The 7,500-nt window shown below is 56.4% G+C and overlaps 2 non-coding genes and 1 pseudogene across 2 annotated transcripts; all 3 read left to right on the plus strand.

Annotated features, from left to right (window-relative positions):
- The first annotated feature begins 2,933 nt into the window (after positions 1-2,933).
- On the plus strand, positions 2,934-4,837 carry LOC124571657. Its single transcript, XR_006971972.1, has one exon. It is a non-coding gene; the product is annotated as a small subunit ribosomal RNA (ribosomal RNA).
- Positions 4,838-5,188: 351 nt separating this feature from the next.
- Positions 5,189-5,343, plus strand: LOC124571612. The gene has a single exon (XR_006971932.1). It is a non-coding gene; the product is annotated as a 5.8S ribosomal RNA (ribosomal RNA).
- Positions 5,344-5,530: 187 nt separating this feature from the next.
- LOC124571594 overlaps positions 5,531-7,500 on the plus strand; it is a 5,069-nt pseudogene continuing 3,099 nt past the window's right edge.

Genomic DNA, 7,500 nt, shown 5'->3' on the forward strand with positions numbered 1-7,500 from the left:
CTATGTCGTACCTTAACCTAACCTATGTCGTACCTTAACCTAACCTATGTCGTACCTTAACCTAACCTATGTCGTACCTTAACCTAACCTATGTCGTACCTTAACCTAACCTATGTCGTACCTTAACCTAACCTATGTCGTACCTTAACCTAACCTGTATTGCGCCTTAACCTAACCTGTATTGCGCCTTAACCTAACCTGTATTGCGCCTTAACGTAACCTGTATTGCGCCTTAACGTAACCTGTATTGCGCCTTAACGTAACCTGTATTGCGCCTTAACGTAACCTGTATTGCGCCTTAACGTAACCTGTATTGCGCCTTAACGTAACCTGTATTGCGCCTTAACGTAACCTGTATTGCGCCTTAACGTAACCTGTATTGCGCCTTAACGTAACCTGTATTGCGCCTTAACGTAACCTGTATTGCGCCTTAACGTAACCTGTATTGCGCCTTAACGTAACCTGTATTGCGCCTTAACGTAACCTGTATTGCGCCTTAACGTAACCTGTATTGCGCCTTAACGTAACCTGTATTGCGCCTTAACGTAACCTGTATTGCGCCTTAACGTAACCTGTATTGCGCCTTAACGTAACCTGCATTGCGCCTTAACGTAACCTGCATTGCGCCTTAACGTAACCTGCATTGCGCCTTAACGTAACCTGTATTGCGCCTTAACGTAACCTGTATTGCGCCTTAACGTAACCTGTATTGCGCCTTAACGTAACCTGTATTGCGCCTTAACGTAACCTGTATTGCGCCTTAACGTAACCTGTATTGCGCCTTAACGTAACCTGTATTGCGCCTTAACGTAACCTGTATTGCGCCTTAACGTAACCGATATTGCGCCTTAACGTAACCTATATTGCGCCGTAACGTAACCTATATTGCGCCGTAACGTAACCCACATTGCCCCTTAACGTAACCCACATTGCCCCTTAACGTAACCCACATTGCCCCTTAACGTAACCCAACACACGTTGGGCCTTAACCCAACACACGTTGGGCCTTAACCCAACACACGTTGGGCCTTAACCCAACACACGTTGGGCCTTAACCCAACACACGTTGGGCCTTGACCCAACACACGTTGGGCCTTAACCCAACACACGTTGGGCCTTAACCCAACACACGTTGGGCCTTAACCCAACACACGTTGGGCCTTAACCCAACACACGTTGGGCCTTAACCCAACACACGTTGGGCCTTAACCTGCTCTGTAATTGTCATACGACGCGTTAAATTAGTGTAGTGTTGCCTAACTGCAACCCCCGCAATATAGTTTGCTACTCGCACTGCCCGGTCCCCAGTGTATCGCTTCATGTTAAACACCTTGCAGCTATACACTGTAATGTGGATGGCAGCAGGACGTACATGCTCAATGCCCTTTGCAGTTGTTCATTGGCATTTGCAGTTGTTCATTGGCATTCGCATGTGCGAAGCACTTAGCCTACGCTGTGGTACGGCCTGTGTCAACTGTCCGCTGATGTTGTACGTCCAAATCACACACTGTACTGCACATTGGTCCTCATGTACTGAATGATACATCGTGGTACATGTGACCGTACAACGACTGCGCCAACAACGGCGAACCATGCGGTCCAAATGTTGTGCACTCAGCTACGTGTCGTCTCCCTATAAGAGCTGGATTGCAGTGTGGTATGCCCTGGATGGCGATCAGCATGAGCCGTCTGTTGATGTAGTGGCGCGTGTTGTCAGACGTAGTCGTCTCTTCTCACACACCGTGATAGCATGGTGCACTGCGTTCCACATCTGCGACATGCGACAGAGGCCGGTTGACAGTCGTTCGCGCAATGGACATCGCATGCATACGTACGGGGGCCACCTTCCACGTGTTCGCGAAGCGTGCACATGTTGTTGCGTGTATGTGGGCCAGACATAGTGTGTCGTGACACCTGACACAGGCATGCAACAATCGTTGAATTTGCAAATGGCGATGGACGCCTACGTTTGCTGGTGACGTTATGCAAATGAACAACTGGTAAACCGTTGTGGTGCGGTTGTTCTCGCTAGAGGTGAATCAGTGATGGCGACGATCGGTTGAGCTACCAACCGGTTGTTCCAGCGATACCCACCATGCCCACGAACGTGAATGGCAATCTGGGGTGTGAAGCGATACGCGGCGGTGGCTGGGTGGGACCGTCCCCGGCCGGTGAGGGGGGGCCTCCCGGCGTGCTGGCCGCGCGGTGCGTGGGCGCACGCGCTACAGCCGGCTGGTGGGGGCGGCCAGTGGCAGGCGCGCCGGCCGACGGAGGCGGCAGGCGGCGCAGCTGCGCGCCGGCGCACCCTGCACGCGGCGCCGTGCGGCCAAAGTAGGTCCTCGCGGGCCCGGTGCGAAGCGCGGTGGACATCTGCAGTGTGCTGGTCCGATTGAGGACTGTGTGCGCTGAGGATGCGCCGCCGCCCGGCGCTCGGCGCCGCGACGCCGTCTGCTGCTCGGTCGCCTCTGCGGTTCTCGCAGGTGGTTTGTATCGCAGCTGTGCGGACGTGTTGGCGCGTGCGCTGTGCTGGGAGAGTTCGCTTCGGCACCCAAGTGGGGCTTTTGTCCTTCTGTGGCGCTGGCGTTGGAGCTGCCGGTCACCGTAGGTGGCGCGTGTTGTCTCCCGCCGGCAATGCCACGACAGCACGCTCCCGGGCCTCTGTCGGCAGCGGCAAGCTCAGTTGGGAGCACGGGTGGTCGCACCTAAAGCGTCCTACTCGCCAAACTCCGGGCGATTGCGCCTCTCTCGAACCCGACCAAGTACTTAGGACGGCGCTGCGCGCCGCCGGGACCTGAGAGGGTTTCGAGGTGTATTGTGCAGGGGAGCTCAGCCTCCTCCTGTTTGCAGAATAATTGAGCGGACGCTTGCGTGTTCGCGCGGGCCCCCGGGACACACTCCCGGGCGGCCGGCTGCTCAGCTCTAGTTGACGCAGCTCCCTGTTGATCCTGCCAGTAGTCATATGCTTGTCTCAAAGATTAAGCCATGCATGTCTCAGTACAAGCCGCATTAAGGTGAAACCGCGAATGGCTCATTAAATCAGTTATGGTTCCTTAGATCGTACCCACGTTACTTGGATAACTGTGGTAATTCTAGAGCTAATACATGCAAACAGAGTCCCGACCAGAGATGGAAGGGACGCTTTTATTAGATCAAAACCAATCGGTCGGCTCGTCCGGTCCGTTTGCCTTGGTGACTCTGAATAACTTTGGGCTGATCGCACGGTCCTCGTACCGGCGACGCATCTTTCAAATGTCTGCCTTATCAACTGTCGATGGTAGGTTCTGCGCCTACCATGGTTGTAACGGGTAACGGGGAATCAGGGTTCGATTCCGGAGAGGGAGCCTGAGAAACGGCTACCACATCCAAGGAAGGCAGCAGGCGCGCAAATTACCCACTCCCGGCACGGGGAGGTAGTGACGAAAAATAACGATACGGGACTCATCCGAGGCCCCGTAATCGGAATGAGTACACTTTAAATCCTTTAACGAGTATCTATTGGAGGGCAAGTCTGGTGCCAGCAGCCGCGGTAATTCCAGCTCCAATAGCGTATATTAAAGTTGTTGCGGTTAAAAAGCTCGTAGTTGGATTTGTGTCCCACGCTGTTGGTTCACCGCCCGTCGGTGTTTAACTGGCATGTATCGTGGGACGTCCTGCCGGTGGGGCGAGCCGAAGGCGTGCGACGCGCCTCGTGCGTGCTCGTGCGTCCCGAGGCGGACCCCGTTGCAATCCTACCAGGGTGCTCTTGAGTGAGTGTCTCGGTGGGCCGGCACGTTTACTTTGAACAAATTAGAGTGCTTAAAGCAGGCAAGCCCGCCTGAATACTGTGTGCATGGAATAATGGAATAGGACCTCGGTTCTATTTTGTTGGTTTTCGGAACCCGAGGTAATGATTAATAGGGACAGGCGGGGGCATTCGTATTGCGACGTTAGAGGTGAAATTCTTGGATCGTCGCAAGACGAACAGAAGCGAAAGCATTTGCCAAGTATGTTTTCATTAATCAAGAACGAAAGTTAGAGGTTCGAAGGCGATCAGATACCGCCCTAGTTCTAACCATAAACGATGCCAGCCAGCGATCCGCCGCAGTTCTCCGATGACTCGGCGGGCAGCCTCCGGGAAACCAAAGCTTTTGGGTTCCGGGGGAAGTATGGTTGCAAAGCTGAAACTTAAAGGAATTGACGAAGGGCACCACCAGGAGTGGAGCCTGCGGCTTAATTTGACTCAACACGGGAAACCTCACCAGGCCGGACACCGGAAGGATTGACAGATTGATAGCTCTTTCTTGATTCGGTGGGTGGTGGTGCATGGCCGTTCTTAGTTGGTGGAGCGATTTGTCTGGTTAATTCGATAACGAACGAGACTCTAGCCTGCTAACTAGTCGCGTGACATCCTTCGTGCTGTCAGCGATTACTTTTCTTCTTAGAGGGACAGGCGGCTTCTAGCCGCACGAGATTGAGCAATAACAGGTCTGTGATGCCCTTAGATGTTCTGGGCCGCACGCGCGCTACACTGAAGGAATCAGCGTGTCTTCCTAGGCCGAAAGGTCGGGGTAACCCGCTGAACCTCCTTCGTGCTAGGATTGGGGCTTGCAATTGTTCCCCATGAACGAGGAATTCCCAGTAAGCGCGAGTCATAAGCTCGCGTTGATTACGTCCCCTGCCCTTTGTACACACCGCCCGTCGCTACTACCGATTGAATGATTTAGTGAGGTCTTCGGACTGGTACGCGGCATTGACTCTGTCGTTGCCGATGCTACCGGAAAGATGACCAAACTTGATCATTTAGAGGAAGTAAAAGTCGTAACAAGGTTTCCGTAGGTGAACCTGCGGAGGATCATTACCGACTAGACTGCATGTCGTTCGATGTGCGTGTCGTGTCGCGCAACACGCTACCTGTACGGCTCGCAGTAGCCGTGCGCCGCGTGCGGAACCACGCGTGCTTCTCAAAACTAACGCCAATGTTGTGTGGTACGAGCGCTGAAGCGCTGGAGCGGCTGGCCTGCGGCACCTGGCGCCTGGCGCCGGTTTTGAATGACTTTCGCCCGACTGCCTGTCCGCTCCGGTGTGGAGCCGTACGACGCCCATCGGCCGTGAGGCCGTTGGACACAGAACGCTTGAACAGGGGCCGCCACACGCCTACGTCCCGCCTATGCAACTGTCTTGAAAGAGACAGTGGAAACTAAGAAAAGATCACCCAGGACGGTGGATCACTCGGCTCGTGGGTCGATGAAGAACGCAGCAAATTGCGCGTCGACATGTGAACTGCAGGACACATGAACATCGACGTTTCGAACGCACATTGCGGTCCATGGATTCCGTTCCCGGGCCACGTCTGGCTGAGGGTCGGCTACGTATACTGAAGCGCGCGGCGTTTGCCCCGCTTCGCAGACCTGGGAGCGTCGCGGCCGCCTGTGGGGCCGGCCGCGCCTCCTGAAACGTGCGATGCGCGCCAGTCGCCTGGCGGTTCGCATACCGGTACTACTCGGTAGCGTGCACAGCCGGCTGGCGGTGTGGCGTGCGACACCTCGTACAACGACCTCAGAGCAGGCGAGACTACCCGCTGAATTTAAGCATATTACTAAGCGGAGGAAAAGAAACTAACAAGGATTCCCCCAGTAGCGGCGAGCGAACAGGGAAGAGTCCAGCACCGAACCCCGCAGGCTGCCGCCTGTCGTGGCATGTGGTGTTTGGGAGGGTCCACTACCCCGACGCCTCGCGCCGAGCCCAAGTCCAACTTGAATGAGGCCACGGCCCGTAGAGGGTGCCAGGCCCGTAGCGGCCGGTGCGAGCGTCGGCGGGACCTCTCCTTCGAGTCGGGTTGCTTGAGAGTGCAGCTCCAAGTGGGTGGTAAACTCCATCTGAGACTAAATATGACCACGAGACCGATAGCGAACAAGTACCGTGAGGGAAAGTTGAAAAGAACTTTGAAGAGAGAGTTCAAAAGTACGTGAAACCGTTCTGGGGTAAACGTGAGAAGTCCGAAAGGTCGAACGGGTGAGATTCACGCCCATCCGGCCACAGGCCTCCGCCCTCGGCAGATGGGGCCGGCCGCCCGCGCGGAGCAATCCGCGGCGGGGTCGTGTCCGGTTGCCTTTCCACTCGCCGCGGGGTGGGGCCGTTCCGGTGTGCGGTGGGCCGCACTTCTCCCCTAGTAGGACGTCGCGACCCGCTGGGTGCCGGCCTACGGCCCGGGTGCGCAGCCTGTCCTTCCGCGGGCCTCGGTTCGCGTCTGTTGGGCAGAGCCCCGGTGTCCTGGCTGGCTGCCCGGCGGTATATCTGGAGGAGTCGATTCGCCCCCTTTGGGCGCTCGGGCACCCGGCAAGCGCGCGCGGTTCTTCCCGGATGACGGACCTACCTGGCCCGGCCCCGGGACCCGCGCCGCTGTTGGCTCGGATGCTCTCGGGCGGAATAATCGCTCCCGTCAGCGGCGCTTCAGCTTTGGACAATTTCACGACCCGTCTTGAAACACGGACCAAGGAGTCTAACATGTGCGCGAGTCATTGGCTGTACGAAACCTAAAGGCGTAATGAAAGTGAAGGTCTCGCCTTGCGCGGGCCGGAGGGAGGATGGGGCTTCCCCGCCCTTCACGGGGCGGCGGCCTCCGCACTCCCGGGGCGTCTCGTCCTCATTGCGAGGTGAGGCGCACCTAGAGCGTACACGTTGGGACCCGAAGATGGTGAACTATGCCTGGCCAGGACGAAGTCAGGGGAAACCCTGATGGAGGTCCGTAGCGATTCTGACGTGCAAATCGATCGTCGGAGCTGGGTATAGGGCGAAAGACTAATCGAACCATCTAGTAGCTGGTTCCCTCCGAAGTTTCCCTCAGGATAGCTGGTGCTCGTACGAGTCTCATCCGGTAAAGCGAATGATTAGAGGCCTTGGGGCCGAAACGACCTCAACCTATTCTCAAACTTTAAATGGGTGAGATCTCCGGCTTGCTTGATATGCTGAAGCCGCGAGCAAACGACTCGGATCGGAGTGCCAAGTGGGCCACTTTGGTAAGCAGAACTGGCGCTGTGGGATGAACCAAACGCCGAGTTAAGGCGCCCGAATCGACGCTCATGGGAAACCATGAAAGGCGTTGGTTGCTTAAGACAGCAGGACGGTGGCCATGGAAGTCGGAATCCGCTAAGGAGTGTGTAACAACTCACCTGCCGAAGCAACTAGCCCTGAAAATGGATGGCGCTGAAGCGTCGTGCCTATACTCGGCCGTCAGTCTGGCAGTCATGGCCGGTCCTTGCGGCCGGCCGCGAAGCCCTGACGAGTAGGAGGGTCGCGGCGGTGGGGCGCAGAAGGGTCTGGGCGTGAGCCTGCCTGGAGCCGCCGTCGGTGCAGATCTTGGTGGTAGTAGCAAATACTCCAGCGAGGCCCTGGAGGGCTGACGCGGAGAAGGGTTTCGTGTGAACAGCCGTTGCACACGAGTCAGTCGATCCTAAGCCCTAGGAGAAATCCGATGTTGATGGGGGCCGTCATAGCATGATGCACTTTGTGCTGGCCCCCGTT

Source organism: Schistocerca americana, unplaced genomic scaffold (genome assembly GCF_021461395.2).
Source record: "Schistocerca americana isolate TAMUIC-IGC-003095 unplaced genomic scaffold, iqSchAmer2.1 HiC_scaffold_177, whole genome shotgun sequence".
NCBI lineage: Eukaryota > Metazoa > Arthropoda > Insecta > Orthoptera > Acrididae > Schistocerca > Schistocerca americana.